Source organism: Micropterus salmoides, unplaced genomic scaffold (assembly GCF_014851395.1).
Source record: "Micropterus salmoides isolate LMB-PRFRI ecotype aquatic unplaced genomic scaffold, ASM1485139v1 Ms_hic_scaffold_4, whole genome shotgun sequence".
Classification (NCBI taxonomy): domain Eukaryota; kingdom Metazoa; phylum Chordata; class Actinopteri; order Centrarchiformes; family Centrarchidae; genus Micropterus; species Micropterus salmoides.
The window spans coordinates 764,136-791,228 of NW_024043372.1; the positions used below are offsets into that span (position 1 = coordinate 764,136).

General features: G+C 46.3%; 1 protein-coding gene across 2 annotated transcripts in view; it reads right to left on the bottom strand.

The window, feature by feature from the left end:
• Positions 1 to 27,093, bottom strand: part of LOC119886743 (poly(rC)-binding protein 4-like) — a 165,538-nt gene that overhangs the window by 93,550 nt on the left and 44,895 nt on the right. For both annotated transcript variants that reach the window (XM_038697678.1, XM_038697679.1), the window contains exon 2: positions 20,871 to 20,919. The gene's annotated coding sequence lies outside the window, so the exon portion shown is untranslated. The remainder of the gene's footprint in view (positions 1 to 20,870; positions 20,920 to 27,093) is intronic.

Consider the following 27,093-nt stretch of genomic DNA (forward strand, 5'->3'; position numbering starts at 1 on the left):
GGACCTGAATCCACTTTTGGAATCTGGGGATTCAGGATCAGGATTCTTATGTGAGTCAGTTCCCCCCCCCCCTCGACCTAAGTCTGGCCCCTGTGTTCTCATCCGACAGGCTGCATTTAACTCACTGAGGAACCACCTGCCTGCTCAGGTCTCCTTTAGGACTCCAAAGGTTTTAGTCTTAAATCACAAAACCCTTCAGCTCCTCAGTCAAACGTAGAGCTGGACAACAAAATTTTTCCACAATAACAAAATAACAAATGTTTGATTTCATTCATTTGAATCACAAACTGTTTAAATGTTAATATATTTATTTTGTTGAGAAAAAGGGACTGAAAACAGATTTCACTGAATTCTACTCGTGCATATTTGCTGAAAACAGATTTTCTCAGTTCCGAATGTTCTGCCTCAGATCTGTGAAGAGATCCTCTGATTGGCATCAAGTGTCTGTTCTGAGCAGAAAGAAACTCACTCAGGAGCAAAAATCCGCCTTCAAACCTGAAAGAGATATCAAACGATATGAAATATAATTTATTATGGAACAGTTCGGGCCGTGTGTCCAAAACAGACTGAGAGTCTTTCCTGATTGTAGCTGACTTTGTTTTCCTTTTAACTGTATTTTAATTCCTTAAAAATGTTTTTATCCGTTTTATCTTAAACCTGGTGGTTTTACAACGTGTGTTTTATGTTTTTATGATACTAAATACAATTTTATTTCATTTCATGCACAGACCTGGCACACTGCACATATTTGTTGTTAATTCTTAATCTTTGTTTTTATATTTTCAATTTATGTTTTTCGTTGCAACACGTCTGCACAACACAAACCCAGAATAATGCACATGTAAATATCTGCCTCGTTGTTCTTTCTCTGCAAATAGCTGTATTACAACTTGCATTGTTTATTCCATATTTATATATTTCTACATTTATTTATGTCGGCTGTATGTTTGTCTGCCTGCAGCACCTCATCACCAAAGCAAATTCCTCGTATGTGTAAAACACTACTTGGCAATAAAGCTGCTTCTGGCTCTGATGTTCTGCTCGTGCAGCGTGTTGTGACATGGGTTTTGAAAAGTGGTCTATAAATAAAGATTACTGTTATTCAGTCATCTTATAAATGTGTAACTGCTTCCATTCTCACACAGCTGTGTGTGTTGCTGTTGACTCTCTTTGGACACTGCAGTTTGTGTCTCGTCGTCCTGTTTGTTGATGCTTGTTCACACAGAGTAAAGTAAAACTGGAGCCTGGTGATTAAAGGCGGTCCAGCTGGGAACTGGAAGCAGGTTGCTGCACAGAGTCCAGGCTGAAACGCCACGTACGCAAACACTAACGTACGTAAACACTAACGTACGCAAACACTAACGTACGTAAACACTAACGTACGCAAACACTAACGTACGTAAACACTAACGTACGCAAACACTAACGTACGTAAACACTAACGTACGCAAACACTAACGTACGTAAACACTAACGTACGTAAACACTAACGTACGCAAACACTAACGTACGTAAACACTAACGTACGCAAACACTAACGTACGTAAACACTAACGTACGCAAACACTAACGTACGCAAACACTAACGTACGCAAACACTAACGTACGCAAACACTAACGTACGTAAACACTAATGTACGCATAACGTACGTAAACACTAACGTACGCAAACACTAACGTACGTAAACACTAACGTACGCAAACACTAACGTACGTAAACACTAACGTACGTAAACACTAACGTACGCAAACACTAACGTACGTAAACACTAACGTACGCAAACACTAACGTACGTAAACACTAACGTACGCAAACACTAACGTACATAAACACTAACGTACATAAACACTAACGTACGCAAACACTAACGTACGCAAACACTAACGTACGTAAACACTAACGTACGCAAACACTAACGTACGTAAACACTAACGTACGCAAGTACGCAAACACTAACGTACGCAAGTACGCAAACACTAACGTACGTAAACACTAATGTACGCAAACACTAACGTACGTAAACACTAACGTACGCAAACACTAACGTACGTAAACACTAACGTACGTAAACACTAACGTACGCAAACACTAACGTACGCAAACACTAACGTACGTAAACACTAACGTACGCAAACACTAACGTACATAAACACTAACGTACGCAAGTACGCAAACACTAACGTACGCAAGTACGCAAACACTAACGTACGTAAACACTAACGTACGCAAACACTAACGTACGTAAACACTAACGTACGTAAACACTAACGTACGTAAACACTAACGTACTTAAACACTAACGTACGCAAACACTAACGTACGCAAACACTAACGTACGCAAACGGCGCCCCTTGTGTGTTGTGATGTGGTCGTTGCGTTTTGTCCTCTCGGGACACGTCCCTGAACAGGAACTGTGGACAGGTGTGGGTCCGTCCAGTCAGGTTCCCTGTAGATGGGACGAGACATCCTGCAAACCAATCCGATCTGAGGCCAAGCTGTTTACATAGTGTGTTCAACATTTACACAGTGTGTGTGTGTGTGTGTGTGTGTGTGTGTGTGTGTGTGTGTGTGTGTGTGAGACAAAGACAACTGAAAAGGACATGTCACCTTCTGAAGTATCTGCTTGGCTGCTGATAGGTGGAGTGTAGATGTGCGTCTAAATGCTTTTCAGTGTGCTGCTTTGCATCTGTCGTGTGTGTGTGTGAATATACTTGCATGCTTTTACATGTTTATACATGTCTGTGTGTGTGTGTGTGTGTTTGCATGGCAGATAAACGGCAGTAGTGACCTTGTCATATTTAGTCAGGCGCACACACAAACACAATGCACGTGCACAGCCAGAAGCCCATTATGTGAGCAGAGCCTGACACACACACACACACTCACACACACTCACACACACTCAGAAAAGGCTGACGCCGTCTGGCTCGGTCACAGATGTAGCTCTGACAGCAGCATATAAAAGAAGATCTGTGCACGTGACTGAGCGAGTGTTTAAGCATAAAAACCATGAAAGATAACACACACACACACACACACACACACACACACACACACACACAGACACACACACACACACACTCACACACACACACACACACACACACACACACACACACACACACACACACACACACAGACACACACACACACAGACACACACAGACACACACAGACACGCACACACACACACACACACACACACACACACACACACACACACACACACACACACACACACACACACACACACACACACACACACACACACACACACACACACACACACACACACACACACACACACACACACACACACACACACACACACACCAGATACAAAGTGCCCTGAACTTGTGAATTTAAAGTCCCTCCTTGAGTCAGACGTTTAAATAATCCCGAACATGTTTCAGTAGCTTCCGTGACCCTCGGACCACGAAATCTAAATCCTGCGAGCGGCTCCACTGAGCTCGCTGCTTCTGCCGCGCTTTCAGACGACCAACAGTGACATATTACAAAGCCTTTGCGGCGAGCTTAGTCATAAATCACAGAGCCGACGCGACCGTGAGGACGCATACACTTATTTCCCCGCGTGAGTGTGAGCAGCGTGGCGGTCACGTGACTGTGTGGCGTCTGTGTTCACGGCTGCGGGAGAGGAGAGAGGGACGCAGGGCAGAAGGACAGGAAGTGACGCCACTGCAGGCGGCACGCGGCAGGTAAACGGAGACGAGGTTAAAAACGCGGGCGAGCAGCTCCAGAGACTCTGAGCAGCAGCTCCACCACGATGAGGACAGACGGCAGCGAGCAGCCAGACAGCAGCATCCAGCCTGTGTTCTGGGCAGGTTTTCAGAATTTGATGACTTGTTATGTTGCACGTGAAATCTTTTTGGATTTATTTAAGGAGCATTCATTCTTTCTGCTGCTTCTCTGATTGATAATACTGTGAAGTGTCTCTTCGGTCATCAAGTCTACTTTAAATGTTCCAGAAATGTTTAAAGAGATGGTGTTCTGCTTTTTACCTTTTCCCCGTCTCCTTTATTGAGTTTATACCTTTTTTGTGCTGTAACAGGTTTGTAAAGTGAAAACGCCCAAAGTGAGTTCCCACCTCTCACAGAAAACTCTGCTCTGAACTGAAAACAGCTCGTTTGTCGTCCAGCCTCTTTCCTTTCATCCCTGTGACGTCACAGGGATGAAAGCTAAACGCGCCTCATATAACGCTCGCCGAGCGGCTACTCGTACGGCTGAACCCGAGCTGTTTACCGGCTTCTCGCCGACCCGCCCTTCTCTGCTTCTGATTGGCTAGTAGTCCTTAACTAGGAACTGAGCATGTGCAACTCCCAACAAAGATCATGTAGAGACAAGATGTATCACTCCATAGCTAAAACGAAGCCTTCAACACAGGGTGGAAAGAGGAGCTGCAGCAATGTGCAGGATGACAAAAATATAACCATGTAAACCTGCTCTGGTACAAACTCTAAATAAGATGAGGAACCTGAAAAGGAGCAGAATAACACCTCTTTAAAATAAGGAGACTTTATGGATCCAGCAATAATGCTGGCGAGAATCTCTGTAATCAGGGACGTGGTGTAGGTCTGCAGGTGTAGTTGTCCACATGCATCGGTGACCAGCTCCAGACCTTTAAGACATTCCTACTGGATTTCTTTTGTTTCTGATTATTGTTTGACCCAGTTTCAGATATCACAAAGAGCACGCTCTACACCTGAGCCTAAATGAAAAGTGCAATCAGATAACGACTGTTCTGAGCTTCGTGTGTTCTGTAATATGTCTAACACATGCATATACACTCACCTAAAGGATTATTAGGAACACCACACTAATACTGTGTTTGACCCCCTTTCGCCTTCAGAACTGCCTTAATTCTACGTGGCGTTGATTCAACAAGGTGCTGAAAGCATTCTTTAGAAATGTTGGCCCATATTGATGGATAGCATCTTGCAGTTGATGGAGATTTGTGGGACGCACATCCAGGGCACGAAGCTCCCGTTCCACCACATCCCAAAGATGCTCTATTGGGTTGAGATCTGGTGACTGTGGGGGCCATTTTAGTACAGTGAACTCATTGTCATGTTTGAAATGATTGGAGCTTTGTGACATGGTGCGTTATTCTGCTGGAAGTAGCCATCAGAGGATGGGTACATGGTGGCCATAAAGGGATGGACATGGTCAGAAACAATGCTCAGGTAGGCCGTGGCATTTAAACGATGCCCAATTGGCACTAAGGGGCCTAAAGTGTGCCAAGAAAACATCCCCCACACCATTACACCACCACCAGCAGCCTGCACAGTGGTAACAAGGCATGATGGATCCATGTTCTCATTCTGTTTACGCCAAATTCTGACTCTACCATCTGAATGTCTCAACAGAAATCGAGACTCATCAGACCAGGCAACATTTTTCCAGTCTTCAACTGTCCAATTTTGGTGAGCTCTTGCAAATTGTAGCCTCTTTTTCCTATTTGTAGTGGAGATGAGTGGCACCCGGTGGGGTCTTCTGCTGTTGTAGCCCATCCGCCTCAAGGTTGTGCGTGTTGTGGCTTCACAAATGCTTTGCTGCATACCTCGGTTGTAACGAGTGGTTATTTCAGTCAAAGTTGCTCTTCTATCAGCTTGAATCAGTCGGCCCATTCTCCTCTGACCTCTACCATCAACGAGGCATTTTCGCCCACAGGACTGCCGCATACTGAATGTTTTCCCCTTTTCACACCATTCTTTGTAAACCCTAGAAATGGTTGTGCGTGAAAATCCCAGTAACTGAGCAGATTGTGAAATACTCAGACCGGCCCGTCTGGCACCAACAACCATGCCACGCTCAAAATTGCTTAAATGACCTTTCTTTCCCATTTTGACATTCAGTTTGGAGTTCAGGAGATTGTCTTGACCAGGACCACAAACCCTAAATGCATTGAAGCAACTGCCGTGTGACTGGTTGATTAGATAATTGCATTAATGAGAAATTGAACAGGTGTTCCTAATAAACCTTTAGGTGAGTGTATATATCTGTACTGTGCAGCCAGTCTACTAGAGAGACAGCTGTAAGACTGAGGCTCTGATGATAATGAGCAACACAGCAGAGTCGATGCAACGCCGCCTCAGGCTGCAGGGTTGAGTCTGGCAGCACAATTTACATCCAGAAGCAGAACCGGGATAATTATTCTGAACCAGAATTTATTATTTCACCCAACTTCTTTTATAATTCACGCAAAGTTGTGGGTGTTTCAAACACACATAGACAGACAGATGCACAACAGAAGATCCAGACGAAGAAAACAATCTTTGAAGAGATGATAAAAGATGAAACAGTGACATTTTTACTGTCGATGAGAGAGAGAGAGACAAAGACAGAGAGAGAGAGAGAGCGAGTCGGAGCTCAGACTTTATTCAAATGTCACTCTCTGTCTACAAGGAATATTTGAATACCATGCCAGGACGTGCATCAGCTGCTGTGAAGCACAAACAACAGGAGACAGATCAGAGCTCAGATCTGCTACTGACTGACTCACACCTAATACAAGACCACCTTCATCACCGCAGAGCACGGGCGACAGGACTTCCTGCGTCTCAGCTGTCTGAGCCTGGACGTTACAAAAGCAAATATTTGATTTCCCAGCCAGCGGCTCTGTGCAGGCTCCTCTGGTTATTAGTATTTCCACTCAGGGCTGGACTGGTAATCTGGCAAATGCCCGGTGGGCCGACGCACCTTTGGGGCCGGTGTAACGTAAATTATTTATTTATATTTATGTTTTTTAAAAATGGGCCAACGATTGGCCCCTGAAGCACGGACAGTTGCCCATTGGGTTATTTTCTATACTGACACTGATCGGGCCCAATCACATCTCTTACTGGCCCCCTCTGCTCTCCGTTCAACATCAGCTGCAGGACCCTGCGTAGAGCAGGACAGGGAGCTGGAGGAGCAAAAGAGCCGTGGTGGCCCCTCACTCGGCCCTGCGTCACTTTGGGGGGCAGGAAGAGAGTGGAGGTGAAGCGGTGAGCATGGAGCAGCTCGGCCTGTAGGGGGGAGCAGGGAGGACGCTGGGGACATGGAGACACCACTTTTTGAAAGCATTTGTTAAGCAAAAAATAATAAAAAGCTTCTGATTACTGCAATATATTGTATTATATTTTTACATTGTGAATTCTTCCCTGGTGCAGAAAATGTCTCCAGGATGCAGGAAATTAAGTGTTTAATCCCCCAGACCCCCTATTCAATATTCCAACTATAAATATTTTAGACCTATTAGAATATATTCTTGTCTTGTTGTCACGGACACCAATCCTGTACAATGTCACGTCTCAGTGTTTCATCACACCCCCTAAATGGAACGAGTATTGGCGAGGGGTGACCGACCGACTTTGGTGGCCAAAAATGCCAGGGTGGATTTCTTGTCCCAGTCGGCCCTGTTTCCACTCTTTACAATGATTCATATTACTGTAGGGAAACAGAGTTGTGTGGATTTTCTTTCTGGCAGTTGACGTCAGTAAAAAGCACCCTTCTGATTTCTGACGGAGGCGGGGAGGAGGTCCAACGCTCCATGGACTAAATGCACGTTTGCTGCTGTTTTAAAAACAGACGATCTCCCAGCAGTAATCAGACCTGACTCCACGTTTAATTTGGGAAAATGGAGCAAATCTGCGGGGTCTTAATTAAAGGGGAAACAGGCATTCAGCTTGATTGCACACTATATTTAGCTTTATCTCCATGAGTGAGTCACCGTCAGCACCCACAGCAGCCCCTGTCATTACCTGAACCACAGCCCTCCCGGGAGCCAGCGACGGGGCGTCGGGGTCACGGAGGCACAGAGACGGAGGGGAAGTCCATCAGTCTGTGAGCGACACGTGCAAACGTCACGTACCTGCAGCCATCAGCAGCGGCCGTGTGTGCGCTTCACCTGCCGTCAGCATCAGTCAGTCGGAATACGTTTAGCTCTCTGTAGAGGGAGAACTGGTTTCCACACCGCCGATCAAATCACTTCATTCTCCACCAGATTAGCATGGAGCAGCAGCCTGACGTTAGCTCTCCTGCTAACCTCTGCTTCTTGTCGAACTGGCAGCTCGGCTAACACCAGTTACAGGTAGACCGCTCATCAGCGCATTCAACAGCTAAAACTGGGTCTCTTCAGTCCTACTAACGACACACACATGTAGCTGCAGCGCTAGCTCGTTTACTTTGTTTCTCCCCTGCCGGAGCTTAGCTTGTCACACTGACACAGAAAATCACTATTTCTTAAACCTCCCCAAAGACACTTTCCCTTCCTTTTAAAAACTATTGACGGGAAATGTAAGAAATCTGCAGAAAGGTAAAGCTTCTATAAGAGCTTTACACATATTGACAGACGGTCATCAGGAGCAATTTGGAGTTCAGTGTCTCGTCCAAGGAGACATCGACATGCAGAGTGGGGGAGCCGGGGATCGAACCGCCGTCCTTCTGATGAGCGGACGAGCGCTCGACCCCCTGAGCCCCAGCAGCTCTCCTCTGCTTCTACAGATGATGAGAGGAGCTGCAGGATCGTTCTCTCATGTCATGAAAGCAAAATATTTATTCTAAAGCAGGATGCTCAGCGCTGGAAGACGGGCTGAGAGTCCGTCTGAAGGTCAGAAACTTCATGATTTTATTATCGTCCAATAAATATTTTTTTATTTGTGACTCGGCTGAGGTTTGAAGTCTCTCCCTGATATCAAAGTTTTATTTTTACAGAAAATCCAAGCTAAACTTTCTTCTCTCAAAGAAGATATTTGCCCAGATTTACCACAACTGCTCTTTTTGAGGTTTGAAGTCCTTTGAAATCGTCCTGAGCAATATGAAAAGGACAGTCGTGTCATTTTAATCCTCACATTTTCCACATATCAGAAGTTTTATTTTGGCAGCTGCAGCTGGAGCCGACTCCTTCACGGATCACAGTAACCTCAACAAGTCGCCTCCTTTTTCACATTTAGCTAAAGAGACAAAGAGCTCATCGGTTTCAGAATGTCACTCTTGTGTAGAAGGTTATTCACACGGTAAAGGTTTCTGTTTGTGCTGAAATTAGGATTCGGTGCCTTAGTTTTAACTTAACGCCCCCGGTTTAAACTCACGTTGGACAACAGAAGAACGGAGCCTAAACCTACCGGGCGACACATCTAGGACACAAACAGACTCAGATTTCTCACAGACGACACGTGTTCAGAAAGAATAACCAATCACCTGGAGGGTGAGCCTGGTGACTTTAAACAGACACAGATCTCTTCCCGTCCTCTGAACTAATCTGCTTTTATTTATTTACCTCTCTTTAAATGATCCCGTTGATATTTGGAATAGGTGGATACTACATACTGACGAACACAGCGTTTGGACCCCGGTGGGGTCTAAACTACTAAAGATAAACTGGTTCGGTTCTGAGCCAGGTCACTAAGCCTCCAGTGTACTATAGAACTTTTCCAGGAAGGTGCAGCTACCCAGGCAGCCAGCTGCTGGCTCACCGTTCAGATTCACGTTCTTTAATCTGTATCAGACTCTGGCAGCTGGCAGAGACGGAACGAGTAATAACATATCATTCTCAGGTTAAAGTACTGTCATTGTAAAGACGTTTTCCCAAGTAAAAATCAAAGTACTTGTGTAAAAATGTTTATATAAGTAGAAAGCAAGTCAGTTCAAAGTCCTCTGAGTAAATATTACTGTGTTACACCTTGGAAATGATTAGTGATATACGAAGAACACCTTTAAATGTCAAAGCAACCAGCGGAACAACATCACAGCCACCGAGCCCGACGCCCAAACCCACAACACCTGTCAGCCTGCGCATCCCACTGATCATCAGTTAGGCAACGCCCTCCTCCGTGCAGCCGCACCACAGTTACCCAGAAAAGACTGCGAACACCGCGGCAGGTGCAACAAGCAGTATAGACGGGTTTCTTCTACTGGATGGGCGCAGCCAGGGGGCAAAAGCGAGAACTTTATGCACCTTGCGGGTGGTAACGCTAATTCATACTAAGAACATCTCTTCTGCTGAATTACACATCCACCTCTTCCTTTTCAGACACGTCGCTGTGCTCATTGATCAAACGCGGTTATCAGCACATAGCCTGTTTGTTGAATCATAAGGTCGGCTATGCTACTTCTACGAAGTGTAATACATTATTAACGACTCTAAACGCTCATAAAAGATATACTTTGAATCATTTAGCACCATTGATGAACCCCGAAAAGGATATTATAGCGTTTAAAAGCAGGTTTTGGAGTTGCACGGTGGTCAACGGAGATTCCACATTGTTTGTAAATTCTTGTTAGCTCAATAATAAACTGCCACTTCAGAGTTGGATTTGTTTGTCTGTGTTTCATTTCGCATATTAATATAAGATGCAGCAGGTCAGCGACACCGGACGTGATGTTGTTTAAGTCAGCTGCTAGCCAAAAGGCTGAAGGAGAACGGGGAACGATGGAGAGAGAAGGTTCGTTTCACACTCAGAGATGCAAAGAACACGGTCTTCTGTTATAAACTTTGTGCAAACAGCAAAAAGTTTTTAACCGCGAACAATTTTGTATTGAAGCATCAGCTAAGAAACGTGAAACTTAGCCTGTAGAAAGAAACTCCGGCTGCTGCTGCCAGTGAAGCGTCCACTCTGCAGGAGAGAGTGGCGTTAATCAGCGTTTGGGGTTCTCTTACAAACGCATGTGCAGAACAGTGACGTTAGTTCAAAAGTCGAGACGCTTGCTTGTTTTTTTTTTATCCCAGAGAGTGGCGTTAAAAACGTTATGCTTTGTAAAAATCATTGATGCCGTTATGAAGACGCGATCAGTTAAAATGTCGGGAGGGACCTGCTTTGCTGTTATTCGTTTTAAACAGCCTGTCTGATCCAGAATCCTCTGGTCTGAGCGGCTGCAGTGTTTCAGTTCGGCTGCTTGTCGACTCCTCAGCTTCATTATTGTTCCAGTAAAGCGGATTCATTTCTAAACCGCGCTGCTGAACAGGTTTCTATCACTTTAAGGGACGGGGTGCGGCGGTTGAAAGTAATTGTAACAAGTAAAGTAATATTTTTACTTTTTAAATGAGTAGTAAGTAAAAAGTAAGTAATTTGCCAACACTGCAGCTGGATATGCTGCATAAACTGATGTGCCACAAAGACAGAGCGCTGCTTTCCGCCCCCTGGCTGCATCTCGGTGATGACGTTTCACAGAAACCCGTCTATCAGTCTGCAGAAATGAAATAACAGCACAGAGATGTTTAAACAACGTAGCTCTCCAGCAGCCGCAGCCACAAACACAGCGCCCTGGATCTGTGCATGTTTGGTAGTGAAGCAGCTCACAGATACACGTTGTGGTGACGGTGAGTGGAAATGAGAGCAGAGCAAACACTGAGATCGTCTGACGTGATGTTTAAAGCTGTTTTAGTCAACCTGTTATTAATGACATGTCATGTTTGTCTCGTTCTACATGTGAGGAACACGTGCTGATGTAGCATGTGTTTTCATTCATTTTCCCAGACAGGTCGCCTTCGTACGGCAGTAACAACACAGCAGCGGCGCCTGCAGGTCCGCGGGATATTCCACATATTAAACAAAACTCTTGGATCTCGCAGTCTGACAGATGCACTTACATTAATGATTTGTTCCCTCTCTCTACAGTTGTGTTGCTTACTCTACATCCGTCCGCCTCTCTCATTACGTTCTGTCTCTCCCTCTCTGTATGTAAATCAGGCACTCGTCCAGCCATACTTGATCCGTCTGCTGCAGGAGAGTTGCTTTCAACTGGCTCCTTAGCTCGAGAGCCTCTTCTCTCATCTGTGAGTGCGCAGGGATATCATCTTTCTGTTGCTCTTCACAGAGGGGAGGGTGGGGCAGATACGAACGGAGAGAGGCAGTAAAACAGAGAGTGAGCCAAAGAGTGGCAGCAGGCAGAGAGAGGAGGCCGAGGTTTAAGACGAGGACGGTCAAACTGATGTAGACATTCGGACAAACCGGCCCGTAAGAATCGACCCGTCTCACTAACCCAGACTGCGTTCACTGACGAAAACGTAAAAGCTCGGTGACGATGAGCCTCTGCTTCACGAGTCCTAACGTAACGAAGTAGTAGAAAGTCAAATCCGAGCGTCACGTCTGCGCGTGCAGGTCGCGCTGGGTGAGAGAGGGAGGGCGACTTTACCTTCCAGAGTCGCAGCTGCTGACTATAATAACTAACTGGCTGCTGTTTTCAGGACTCCTGCCCCCCCCCCGGGGAGGCGAGCGAGCTCTGCACTAACCAGTCTGCACTGATGTTCAACACTCAGGGGGAGAAAGTCACCACAGATGAAAAGAGAGAGCAATTTATTCAGCAACGGCCACCTCGGTGGACCAGAATGCAACGCAGCCGCAAGACACATTAAGACATAAATACAAGACGACTGCAGAGCCAGGGGAGGCCATTTATTTTATAGCGGTGGAAATTATTTTTACTTCCCGTCAGACATCAATGATCTAAATCAAAAAATCTAAATGGGACTCACGTTGCCCAAGAAACTGAACCCAGAGGCTGTTGAGCCCACATCTGTCCAGAGACCTGGTCCATCAACATCTGTCAGAGGAGGTGGACTGTTTAAGGTGAAGATGAAACTTTCATATCATCATCTGGTTGCTGCGTTTACATTCTCCCTCACGCAGATTCAGTCAACGCTCTGCAGAATGTTCCAGCCGGGTACGAGTCTGCGCACATTTTATTTATTTATTTGATATGTTACCATATTTTAATACACATTTAATCATTTGTAAAGTTCTGTTTGTGTAGCATGAAGTTACTACAAACTTTCTTGTTGTATGATGATAAATAAAGTAGCTCGTAAAGGGAAACCTCTAGAGAAGCAGAGGATGCACGTTAACGATGTTACTGAAGGGTGGACACGCCCAAACACCAAATCACATTTCAACACAGCAGCAGTGATACTGAGAGCCGACAGTGTCGAAAGACAGGAAACTTCGACCGTCAGGCTTTCTGGGATTTAAATGCACAGAAGAGCTGTTTAGGTAACACTGTTCCCTAATTAACACTCACACCAATGAAATGATTTAACTGGAAGAAAAAAGTGACCGCAACGTGCCCAAAATACAAAGTTGACGTGATGGGAGGGAAAGCCAGAGGTCGGGAGCAGAGGCAGGCAGGAAGTAATGGACTCTTTATTGAATTAGATGCTCCACAAAACCAGAGCAGTCATTATTATCCAGCTGAGATCCTGACACAGCCACTGATAACTGGATCCATTAACCCGATTGGCTGCACACCCATTAATCACAAGATGTTTTAAAATGTTTAATTCATTTCCCGTGATACTTTCCGCTTGCTGGGATTTGTAGAATGACTGAAGAACAGTCAGTTATCGTTGGAGGTTTTGAGCATCACATGTCACAAAAACAATTGTGTTTAACTACCAATTCAGAGTCTTCAAGGCAAAAGAGACGTGGCGGCAGGCGAGGTGGGAAACAGAGAGTTTTTCTTTTCTGAATGGACAGGTCGCACAACAGGACAGTGAAGAGACAACGAACGGATTTCCACAACAAAGGATGAAGCATATTATCCAGCACTGTATGGATTCGATTTCCACGGAGGGAACAGATTTAAGCAGGAACATCAAAAAGGTCCGAGCTCCTGTGGCACACGTCCATTTTGTATGTACAGAGTTGGCAACAAGATTTAAAGAACTAAAACAGCAGCGGGGGCCGTTGCTGTAGAGCTGATGGCAAACAAGATGATTCTGTCTGCATAAAATGGACGTATTATTCATGCATAGTAAATAACAGGGGGCCTAATATTGATCCTTATGAGACCCATTTATCAACCAGCAGCAGCAGCAACCGTCTCAACTCTACCAGAGAGACGGGATTTTAACCAGCTGGAAGCCCGATCATCACTTAACTGAATATTCATCAGGATCAAAAGCCTCAGACAAACTGGCTAAAGTCCGCCACCGTGTTTCTGTCGGTCCTCGCCAACAGCAGTTATTATCTGATGAGCAGGTCCGGCGCCTGACTGCTGTGGCTGAAGGAGACTATTGGGTGACTGTTCTCACGCGATGAGTGACGGCATCACTCATTTCGGCCGGTGTACCACGGCAACATATGTTCACGTTCACGTGACCTCTAGCAACTGCAGTGAAAGTCAGGTGACTTTAAACAGCTGTTACAGACAAGAACAATACATTTACATTTTAGTAGTGTTGTAGTACTCGAGACCGGTCTTCAGACCACACTTTGGTGGTCTTGGTCTTGTCTCGGTCTCGGACTTTGAGGACTCTGGATTTTATTTCAAGGCCAGTCAAGACCGTCACTTTGGGAATATCAATAAATTGCGTTTGCATTGTCTGATTTATCTGTTAACATCCTAACTTTGATTGGATGTAAAACCCTAATTAAACATGTGTTGTTCCCGCCAACGACTGCCCCCCCCCGTCCCCGCAATGCTTCCGTTGATTTCAGCTTTTAGTGTTTGTGGGAGTTTTAATGGGAATGTGCATCTTTGGAGACGTTCCTGAGATCTTGTTCCACATTTTATTGTGTTTCATGTAATGTGGGGAACTGGTCTTGGTCTTGACTCAGTCTCAGCCCCTAAAAGTCTTGACTCAGTCTCAATAAACTCAGGTCTTGGTCTTGACTTGGTCTCGGTCTCTGGAAACTGTAGGTTTAAAGTCACATTTTAGTCTTTTAGGTTTGATTTTTGTTTTAGTCAAGATTTGATCAGTGGGCCTCTGTTTTAATTGTAGTCAATGTTTTAGTTATAACTATCACACAGTACGCTGCTGATTATGCTGAAGGACATTCTAGCTGTAAAAATTCCTTTTAGAAGTACACAAACCTTGAAATAGGTGTTTAATTGTCCAGGATGAGAACGTGTTGCAGGGCTGCCGGAGCTGATCCTGAGGGGATATCCAGCCGTGCACACAACGGAAGGAAACGGGGTCACAGAGAGCCGGCTGTCATAGTAGAAGCACAAAAAGGAAAAATTAACAACAAGCCAACAACCTGCTGATGCTCCACTCCTGAAACAATTCTGAAACACTCGCAGTCGAGGCTGACGCTGGGCCTCTACAGCATTATCTGGGTTCTCTATTGTCTGTTTTTTCTCAGTGGCAAACAATGTAAAATATTTTTAAATTTACAGAATAAAAGGTTGGATGGGTCAACAAAATGTCGACTACTACGCGAGAGACCGCGGATGGTTTCCATCACCTTAAAGTAGGCAACACGGCAGTTCTGATAGTTCTGACAGCCACGTTTGTGTCGGAGCGTTTGATTTATGCATCGATGACGGGATGTAAAGAGAATTTCAACAAACAGAACAAAACACAAACAACAGAGCAACATTTAGAGCAATGGTGCAGGGCAATGTTGCCGTCAATGGTAATGAGTAAAGATTACTACCGTAATCCCCCTCCCCGACCACTCCGCCAAGCGCCCCGCCACTATCCCTTCAAAACATAGTTGGACTTGCCACAAGATTGCTCAGAAAGTTGCCCCACATATCATCAGCTTTAGGGCTCGTGTCCACCGAAGTGTTTTTTGCCAGCTGAAATCGCCCAGCAGGGAGCGCTAGCGGGCGTTTTTAAGGTGCAGCGTTTTTTCCGACTGCTTTGGTTGCTATATTACATAAAATTTGTGGAAGTGATGTTGCTAATAGTTCTACCTGAGTTTCCTGTATGTAAAAACACTCCTATGTTTTCATTTTAAAACTCAGACCTTCTGCGTTTCCACCTGCCGTCCAGAGTAAAACATCTAAAACGGAGAAGTCTGAAAACGGCGTGTTAGTGCTGACAGGTGAAAACGATCACGTTTGGCTTCCTGATTGGCTCTTATCAGTCAGTCAAAGCAGAAACACGATGCTGCTGACAGAGTTTTAGTTTGTACTGTGTAAATAACACTTCTACACTTGTACTGTGCAGGTCTCCGGATTGACTTTGCGTCGACTCGCAGTCTGTTTCCCGCCACAGTCTCTCCGTCCTCCCGTGTTCCTCGCAGTTCCACCTCGCTGTCGCTCTGTGCAGAGAAATCTCTGCTGTGGTTCTTCACCGTCGCTGCTCTGCTTTCGTTTCTAGTAGAACTTTCTTCTGCAGCTGCGTAGTAGACAATCTGCTTCCTGTTTACACCGCACATGCCCAGTGTACGTGAACGGTCACGTGATGTTTTAATGTAGACGGAAATCGTTCTGTAGCAGTGTGGATGAGGCCTAAGTTGGATCCAGAAAGCCAAATGCTTTTTAGACAGACAGGAAAAGCTCAGCTGGGCTGCTGCAAAGACAGTTTCTTGATTCCATGAGTCTGGCTTTTTACAGGCCAACTGATGGTCAGTAAAGGTTACAGCCACAGGCAGTTCAACAAGGAGCTTATCACAACTGTCTCCCACATCAGCACACTCCTTCTGGTAAGCTTAAAACATTCAAAGTACCTGATTCATATTAAGAAAACCAACACAACCTCTTGCCAACAGAAGATGAGATATGAACAGCGACTTTGTGTCCACATGGATGAACTGGGGATGTAACAGCACCTGGTAAAGCCTTTACAGCAAGCACAAAAACACACTAACCTCACTGGATGTGTGAGGAGTCTTTAGCATGGTGAGCCTCAGTGGGAGATCAGGCGGGGTTAGTCTTGCTCTACCCACAGAGACTGACACTGCACTACTCTCAGTTCACCCTAACAACATGCTTCAGCAGACTTCTACTGTCGAACTCTTTCTCTTCAGCACTCGAGACCCAAGTGAAACGAGGTGTGGAGAGAGATGGGGCTGTGCGAGATTACTTGTCAGGCAAATTGCTTTTGCATCAGCTACTTTCTGCTCAGTCCACTCGGACATAACAACACAGTCCTCCTCTTTATTTAACCTGCCTGTAACAGTGCAGACACAGAAAGAGATGCACAAAAAGAAGGATTTCGATAGATGACAGATAAATACTGTCAGCAAGCTAAGCAGGTAGGTTTACCATGTTCACCGGCTTAGATTAAACATACGCTGATTAGCAGTAAAAGTACAGGTGTTGAAGAGAATGTCATTAGTTTTGCTTGTTAAAGCTTTGACCTCTTGGTGGCTCTAGATGAAAAGTTATCAGACCTCATGTGTTTGTACTGAATCTTGTGCAAGTCCATTCAGCTGATATTTCACTGAATAAATGAAAGATCTGACCTGGTGGCACTAAAGAGATATCAGGGGATCATTCAATTCATTTGAAGTTATCTTCCTGACAGAGCGAAGGCCCAACAGACTGACAGACCGACTGACAGACTGACAGACTGACAGACCGACTGACAGACTGACAGACCGACTGACAGACTGACAGACCGACTGACTTACAGACTGACCTACAGACAGAGCGAAAGCCCAACAGACTGACAGACTGACAGACTGACAGACCGACTGACAGACTGACAGACCGACTGACAGACTGACAGACCGACTGACAGACAGACCGACCGACTGACAGACTGACAGACCGACTGACTTACAGACCGACCTACAGACAGAGCGAAGGCCCGACAGACAGACAGACCGACCGACCGACTGACAGACCGACTGACTTACAGACTGACCGACTGACAGACTGACAGACCGACCGACCGACTGACAGACCAACTGATAGAGCGAAGGCCCAACAGACTGACAGACCGATAGACAGACAGAGCAACAGACCGACTGACAGACCTTTCCAGTCCTAGAGTCATGATGCAGCACGGCTACAAACTGTAAAACACCGTCAGTATAATAATAAAAAGAGCCACATGATATATATTTAGATACATGCAATAAAAATACATTCCATAAATGGTGGACAAAATCTCCATGTTTATATTCTTTGATTAATAAACTGACAGATGAACAGAGGATTTGAGAGAAATGAAGACGGAGAGCGAGAAAGGCAGTGTGAGAAAGACCCACACAGCAGCAATGTCTGCAGGAAATGAGCTCATATTGTTCTGATGTTCCTCCACTTGACCCGGAGACCCCACACCTCCTCACCGGCACTCCAGGTGTCACCTCCGAAAGAAACTGGAGCACAGGGGCCGGATGTATAAAATGTCAAGAATATGTTTAATGCAGCGGCTGGGAAAACAGCAGCCTAAAAAGAAACCCCTCGTTTATGATGCATGGCTTAACAAAAGCTAGAAGTCACACAGTGAAGTGCACTTTGAAAAGATAATCCCATCCCGCATGGCCCCAATACGCCCTTTAGCTTTCAGTGCCAAGAAGTTAAAGTGGAGCAGATTCTTTTTTGTATTCAGGAATCTGTCCTGGTCTTTTCACCGTAGTAATAACTCCAACAATATTCAATCCCATTCCCATCAGTTCATCATCATATCCTGATCTGCAAAAGACAATCGTCGTACAAATGGGTAATGTCAAATCTGGCAGAATAAAGTTTAGGCATTAAAAATAAAGCCAGGATAAAACACACTTTCTGTGCACTGATGACCCAGATCCATTTCATTTCTGCTTCCTCCTCTTCTGTATATGAAGACGTGCACGGCTTTTTGAGGTTTTGCATCTAACGCGCTAATTGGCAGCTCGGCAGAGAGATGGAGGTGAATATAAAGAGTCGTAAAGAGGAAAGAGAGAACAACAACAACACAGTAAAGTTACTTTTAAAGACAGACAGAGAGAAGGACGGCGGGCAGAGAGATAAAGAGAGATGAAAGATACAGCGGGACAGAGAGAGAGAGGGAGGACAGGCGCTTCAAAAAGCAGCTCAGAGATAAAAGCAGAGAGAGGGAAACAGAAATAAAAGAACATGAAAGTGAGAGAAAGAAGAGGAGGATGAGAGCGGGACAGGTAGCCATTCTGGCTCAGAGAGCAGGAAAAAACAAACACAGCTAAACACCATCTGCAAGACTCTCAGACGATTTCCTAATGTCTTTTTAAAATGAGCCAAGTTAAAAAATGCATCTACCCTCTGTTGAAAAATGCAACAAAGCTTCATTTCTCCGTGTAATCACAGCTGAACTCATGTTTCTGTGAGTGATTGGTCCCAGACTAACGAGAGAGCCACGAGCCGCTGAGTTCACAGGCCCCATTAAAGCAGCAGACACAAGACCGAGACTCTGAGAGACTCTGAGCAGCATGCAGGGGGATAAATGAGCCTACAATTTCCCTCTGATGGTCTGAGCAACCCACCAGATCTGTCGTTAGTCGCTTTTACAAATAAAGTCTGAGGGTCTGAAAAAGGTAGGCAGCGGACCAAACCACTGTGAGGCTGATGAGGGGGAGGACATAATCTTTCAAAACTTAAAAACACATTGGACTGGAGCACGAGTGCTTTAACCATTTGTGTACCAAATACATTGACTGACAGTGGTTATATTTTGTTTTTGGATCAGAATTATTGCGAGGGACAGATCAGCCGTCGTTGGATATTGATCAGGACATGTCTTCATACCGTCCCTACTAGTCAACGCCCTTGATTGTGAAGGCTCCGAACAGTAACGTAACACCTACATCCACTTGTTTCAGGTAGTAAATTACACAGACAGTGTTTTACACTAACTGTTTATCCTGGTCTCAATCACGACGCCGGCTCAACGTCTCCATGTCTGTCAGCCATCGCCGATTTACGATGGCATCGTATATCACCCCAACCCTAAACCACAGTTCTCTGAATACTGGGAGAGCACGAAACGCATCAGTGCTTTGACTTTGCAGAGAAGCTGCGTGTTAAAGCACATGTCTAACCTCAAGCCATAACCATAACCTTAACCTGCAAACTAGGATAAGCAGCCCTGCGGAGACGTGAGGAGCTAAACTGAAAGACACACAGACAGACGCAGGGTTGGTGACGGAGGTGACGGAACATGGCTGAAGGGGAACTTTGTCCCGGACAGAATAAAGACAGATTTCTGTGTTTCCATCGTGTTCGCCGTTCCTCTGGGCCGAATGTTCCCACAACACTAAAGTCATATGAGAGACAGCCGGCCACAGCGGCGCTGCAGGCGTGATGGACTGAGCTCAAGTCGAGCTTCACTCGGTTTTTCTGAGAAACACTTTCAGGCAGGTCGACAGGGTGGAATATTAGCTGGGCATCTGTATTCGTGGCGTGTGATGCAGATCGATGATGTGCACGCAAAGTTCATGAAAGTATAATTCAGCAGAGATGATGGTGGTTTTAATGTTAAAACAGTGTTCTGGGGACAGAAACGATCATTTCCATTCGCGCCTTGTGATGTCTCGCTTTGCTTTGTCACATGTCCTTGGGCCAATTTCATGCAAGCAAAGCAAGGACACATAAACTCTGACTGTGTTGAAGGGTTATTGCTGCCTGCACAGCTAATCATGTGACCATGGATTCTGCTCAGTTTCCACAACTACCCATGATTCTTATGCAAGATGACAATAAAGATCTGATTACTAAAAAAACTGAGATACACTAGTAAGTGTTGAGGAAGACAGCGGGACGTGCTCACCGTCAGCTGCAGAATGCGTCTGTCTCACTGAGCTGTTTCCCTCCACAGCTGACTGGCATCAGGGTCACCTGCTGCCCTGACCTCAGCCTCTCAGGCTTAACTTAAACCATGGCTGTCTGTTTGTGAGTGTATGGGGTCAGGCTAAGGTGACCAAACATCCTCTTGACATGTCCTCTTTTTAGGACCTAAAACGTCTGTCCAGGATTTCTGAATCTCCCAAAATGTCAGCTTCTGCTTTCTACAGTCGCCACTCATTCTGTGCGTTTTTGCATTGCTTTGACCTTTTACTTCGGGTCCCACCTTGTCGCTCGCCACCATCGGTCTGTCATGTACACGTCCTCCATGCAAACATTAGTCAAAGTGTGTCTCAGCCATTACCCTCTGCACCAACAGCCAAGAGACAGAGCAGCAGCTTGCCCCCCCCCCCCCCCCCCCAGCAGCTCGACTCAAGTATCAGAACATTTTACTCACCAACCTGAAGGCTCAGATCTGTGGACGTGGCGTCATCACTGGGACAGTCCTGGTCAGAGGAGGGAATAATAAAACTGAGCGTTAAAATCATTCATCACATCATATCACACATAAAAGAAAGAAAGGCAGGAACGAAACTCAAACCAGCAACATGTAAACGATGTTCACGCCACCAGCAGATCGCTTTGGTCGTAATATTATGTTTAAATAAAAGCTAACACACATCTATGAGACAATAAGAGCCCACAACATTAAAAATCACCACCACTCTCAGTATTTCTTATCTCTTATCATGGAGTTACAGCCAGAAGCACTTTAGCTTAGCTTAGCCTAGCTTAGCATAAAGACTGGAAACAGATAGCTTCTGTCTAAGGGCAGCTCTAAAGCTCACAGATTAACATGTCTCATCAGTTTAATCACTAAAAACACTGAAAAACAAGAGAGGGGTTTCCTGTCTTTGTGCTAAGCTAAGCTAACGTAACTGGCTGCTGGCTGTAGCTTCAAACTCCAGCAGACAGATGTGAGAGTGGGATCCATCCTCTCATTTCCAGAACTCTCCAGAAACTTATTAACTTTCTAGCCTTTTAGCGCATTATTCTTTCTTCTCCTTTATACGTTGACGTGCAGTGTGAGCAGCAGCTTCGCCGCCGCGATCAGTAAAGTATTCTGCGCTCTTGCTGTAGGAACCATCCGGCCCTCTCCACTCGTCCAATCACAGCTGACCTCACACGCTTTTAGAGTGAATTTAGGTATTTTGGAAGTAATCGATAAACGTGTGACGCTGTTAACCGCCTGTGTGATCTCCTGTTAGTCAAGTCCAACGAGCCTCAGTTTCCCTGCTCTGAAGCACTTATTGTATCGTCCCGTTCCACGTGGAGTATCTGGCTGTCAGCAGTGAAACAAACAGCAGGCTGCACATCTCCAGCACATCAAACATTTCAAGTGATCACACCCAAATATTCTGCCCCCAGAGGAAGGTGTGAACAGCCCAGAAAAGCCTGTATGGTCATTGCATCGTTAAAAAACAAAATTCAAAGTGCTTCTCCAGTGAGGTGCCAGAACACACATTCATTCATCCTCACAGATGTTCATTCATTACATACAATAATAAAGGTAAACGCTAAGAACTACTGGTAAAAGTATTGCACCTACGGAAGAAAACTTTCATCTGCGTGTCTTAACTCAATAAAACGCTAAGAGCTACTGTTTTTCAGCGTGTCTTGTAAAAAATGAAAACTTCCTTTAAAGAACAGAGAACGGCCGTCCAGCTGAGAGCTTCCAGAGCTGCTGATGGTCAAGACAGGAGGACGTTCTGAATACCCGTTTTAATGGCGTTACTGTGATGACATTGTTGAAGCTGTGTAATTTAAGCTTTCCACTTTGTTATTTGTGGAGGGATTATTCTGCTTCCCCTGTTCTTCTGAAGTCACTGTATGGCATGTTTTCTTCTCCTTTTTACATCATGGCCTCGTCAAGTGTCACACATTAAAACTTGATATGATCCCCAAACCCAGCTTTAAAGGCGTTCGTACAGCCGATACCACAGGTGAGGTGAAACCAGGAAGATCCAGCAGCAGCAGCAGCAGCACAGTAAGATTAACTGTTATTACTGTCAGTATGTGACAGGGCTGCAGTTAATTATCAACTAATTCATTATTGTCTTCATCGATTCATCTGCCAGTTATTTTCTCAACCAATCAATTCAGTCTCTGCAATATTACACATGCCTGTTAAACTTCCCAAAGTAACATCTCCACCAGTGGAAAACTAATAATTATAATAACCTTTATTTGTAGAGCACTTTTCAAAAACAAGTTACAAAGTGCTTTAACAAGTGGAAAGAATAATACAGAAACAATACAAGATAAAAGCAAGAAATTGAAAAGACTAAAATACACGTTTAAGATAAATATAGAATGATATATAAAGCAGGAAATCAGCTCATTCACTGATTCTCAAAACAGCGACTAATTAATAACTGATTGTTTGGCTCCTGAATGTACCGCTGAGAGTAAAAACAGCGTTCATGGTCGTAAGACTTACTGTGCCCGCAGTATTTACTGTAGTAGTACAAGAAGTAGTAGAAGTATTACACAAAAGGATTCGCACATTTGTCTCTTCATCAGCCGCCTCCAGCTCCACAGAGTGCAGAAGGAAACTCCAGCAAGGGAGCGCAGGTCCGATGTCAGAGAGGACGCTCAGCTGTTTGACACGGGACAACTGCAGGCAGAGCAGCAGACCGACAGACGACAGCGACTAACTAACAAAGTACGCTGGAACGCCAGGACTCCCTGCAGCGTGTGTGTCCTGAGAGTGAACTCTCTGCTGGACGTGTGTCTCGACACGCACACACCTGTGCACTGTGTGTGTGCACAGTGCACAGGTGTGTGCGTGTGTGTGCGTGTGCGCCCTGTGCCCTTTTCCAGATGTCTGACTTTTAGTGTGTGTCTCCTCTCAGACCATTAATGAGGTCTTGGGGGACTGCAGGCCTTCTGTCTCTCTGACCAACATCACACACAGCCACGCACGAGAGAGGGGGGGAGAGAGGGGGGAGAGAGCGAGGGGGAGAGAGGGGGAGAGAGCGAAAGGGAGAGAGAGCGGGGGGAGAGAAAGAGAGTGAGAGAGGGAGAGAGAGGGCGAGAGAGAGAGAGAAAGAACTAGGGAGAGAGGGAGAGAGAGCGAGGGGGAGAGAGAACGAGAGAGGGGGGAGAGCGAGGGGGAGAGAAAGAGAGTGAGAGAGGGAGACAGAGGGCGAGAGAGAGAGAAAGAGAACGAGGGAGAGAGAGGGGGAGAGAAAAAGAGTGAGAGAGGGAGAGAGAGGGGAGAGAAAGAGAGTGAGAGAGGAGAGAGAGGGCGAGAGAGAGAGAAAGAGAACGAGGGAGAGAGAGGGGGAGAGAAAGAGAGTGAGAGAGGGAGAGCGAGGGGGAGAGAAAGAGAGTGAGAGAGGGAGAGAGAGGGTGAGAGAGAGAGAAAGAGAACGAGGGAGAGAGAGGGGGAGAGAGAACGAGAGAGGGGGGAGAGAAAGAGAACGAGGGAGAGAGAGGGGGGAGAGAAAGAGAGTGAGAGAGGGAGAGCGAGGGGGAGAGAAGAGAGTGAGAGAGGGAGAGAGGGCGAGAGAGAGAGAAGAGAGAACGAGGGAGAGAGAGGGGAGAGAAAAGAGAGAGAGAGAGGGAGAGAGAGGGGGAGAGAAAGAGAGTGAGAGAGGGAGAGAGAGGGCGAGAGAGAGAAAGAGAACGAGGGAGAGAGAGGGAGGAGAGAGAAAGAGAGTGAGAGAGGAGAGCGAGGGGGAGAGAAAGAGAGTGAGAGAGGGAGAGAGAGGGCGAGAGAGAGAGAAAGAGAACGAGGGAGAGAGAGGGGGAGAGAAAAAGAGTGAGAGAGGGAGAGAGAGGGGGAGAGAGAGAGAAAGAGAACGAGGGAGAGGGAGATAGGGCGAGAGAGAGCGGGGGAGAGAGAGGGGGAAAGAGAGAGGGAGAGAGAGGGAGAAAGGGCGAGAGAGCGGGGGAGAGAGAGAAAGAGAACGAGGGAGAGAGGGAGAGAGACCGGGGGAGAGAGAGAAAGAGAACGAGGGAGATAGGGAGACAGGGCGAGAGAGCGAGGGAGAAAGAGGGGGAGAGAGAAAGAGCCATGGTAGGTGAGTCTCTGGGAGGGGAGGAGAACTCTTCTTCCAGTTCACCGTGAAACGCAGGTAAGACGGGTGCGCGACTACCTGGGCCGTCTGCACCGCCTCGTCCCGGGACGGCGCCAGCAGCAGCAGGTTGTCCAGGTAAAATAGGACCCCGGTGCCGGACCGCCGCGGCGGCTCCAGGGCCATCTTGACACACTTGGGGCCGGGGAGTAACCGAAGGGCAGGTGTTACTGGAAACTTGACGGACACAGGAAGCCTGTGACACCGGCGGATCCGGCTGTCCATCCATTTGTCCATCGGGCAGGAAGCGAGCCGCTCTGAGTAGCGCTCTGAAAGCGGTCGGACCTGCTGATGACAGCCCCGCTCTGAACAGCTGATGGGACACCTGTGAGGAAGACGTGGGCTGCGTCCGAAAAGTCCCAAAAAATCTCCTTTCCTAACCTCCTTTCCTTGACCTCGATGGAAAACGTCATGAGCTCAAGGAAAGGTGTGAAGGAGAACTCATAAGGACTCAGGGAAAGGTGTGAAGGAGAACTCATAAGGACTCAGGGAAAGGTGTGAAGGAGAACTCATAAGGACTCAGGGAAAGGTGTGAAGGAGAACTCATAAGGACTCAGGGAAAGGTGTGAAGGAGAACTCATAAGGACTCAGGGAAAGGTGTGAAGGAGAACTCATAAGGACTCAGGGAAAGGTGTGAAGGAGAACTCATAAGGACTCAGGGAAAGGTGTGAAGGAGAACTCATAAGGACTCAGGGAAAGGTGTGAAGGAGAACTCATAAGGACTCAGGGAAAGGTGTGAAGGAGAACTCATAAGGACTCAGGGAAAGGTGTGAAGGAGAACTCAAAAGGACTCAGGGAAAGGTGTGAAGGAGAACTCATAAGGACTCAGGGAAAGGTGTGAAGGAGAACTCATAAGGACTCAGGGAAAGGTGTGAAGGAGAACTCATAAGGACTCAGGGAAAGGTGTGAAGGAGAACTCAAAAGGACTCAGGGAAAGGTGTGAAGGAGAACTCAAAAGGACTCAGGGAAAGGTGTGAAGGAGAACTCATAAGGACTCAGGGAAAGGTGTGAAGGAGAACTCAAAAGGACTCAGGGAAAGGTGTGAAGGAGAACTCAAAAGGACTCAGGGAAATAGGATCCCACTGAGTGGGAAACTGAAATAATACATTCCATTTACTGAAGAGGTCGTCCAGCTTGATCTTTGGCTTCATGAAGGCGAGCGTGTCGGCATCTGTGACTGACTACAGAAGGTGAGGCTCCACGCCGAAACGTTCTCCTCACTTTGATCACGTGTCAGGAGCAGCTCGCACGGGTCTCAGGTGTTGTTGACGGTTCAAGACACGTGCACATTAGCAACTTCTGGCATAAGAGAGAAAATCAACTCCTTAATCCGTCATGGTCGGTGACGGTTTTATTCTTAGCTTATTTCAACAACCCGAAACATAAAACGTTGCTGAAACAGCTTCAGATTACAGCGAAGCCAAAAGAAAACAAACCAAGAGAAAGAAGGAAACTGAGAGTCTCATTCAGGCAACATAACGTGCGTCTGTGTTGCAGCGAGTTTGTTAAATGTGGTCAATGAATTTTATCTTGTGAGTTTGAGAACGTGCGTCACTTTTTGGGAACTGCTGGGCTTCTGTAAATATCATCACAGAGTTCGGTCTAAACCTGCTCTTTATGAAAAGCGCTGTGAGATAACTGTTGGGATTTGGCGCTATAGAAATAAAATTGAATTGAACTTTAAATGTCGCCGCCGCAAAGAATTGTGGAACGGCGTTCTCTCCTTTGGTAAAGGATGGTCCGGTGAACCCTACGCTAAAGGAGATATGAAAGGAAGCGTTGAGGCTCCTTTCCTCGGCGTTTAGAGAACTCGACCAGCTCTCATCACGGCTGCCGCTGAAATACTTCAGTCAGAACCTTCCTGAGCAAAAAACACTTTTCGGACGCAGCCGCAGCCGCAGCCGCAGCAACCAGCGATCTTCTTCTTCCTCTAACACTTCCTGTCGCAGCAGCCGCAGCTGCACAGACGCTCAGCGACCAACCGCAGCAGCAACATTACGACCAATCAGCTGCAGCTCTGACACCACAGCAGTACTACACAGGCAGTACCACACACGCAGTACTACACAGGCAGTACTACACACGCAGTACCACACAGGCAGTACTACACACGCAGTACTACACAGGCAGTACCACACAGCAGTACTACACAGCAGTACCACACAGGCAGTACTACACAGCAGTACCACACACGCAGTACTACACAGGCAGTACCACACAGGCAGTACCACACAGCAGTACTACACACGCAGTACCACACGCGCAGTACTACACAGGCAGTACTACACACGCAGTACCACACAGGCAGTACTACACAGCAGTACTACACACGCAGTACCACACAGGCAGTACTACACAGGCAGTACCACACACGCAGTACTACACACGCAGTACTACACAGGCAGTACTACACACGCAGTACTACACGCGCAGTACTACACACGCAGTACTACACGCGCAGTACTACACACGCAGTACCACACAGGCAGTACTACACAGGCAGTACCACAAAGGCAGTACTACACACGCAGTACCACA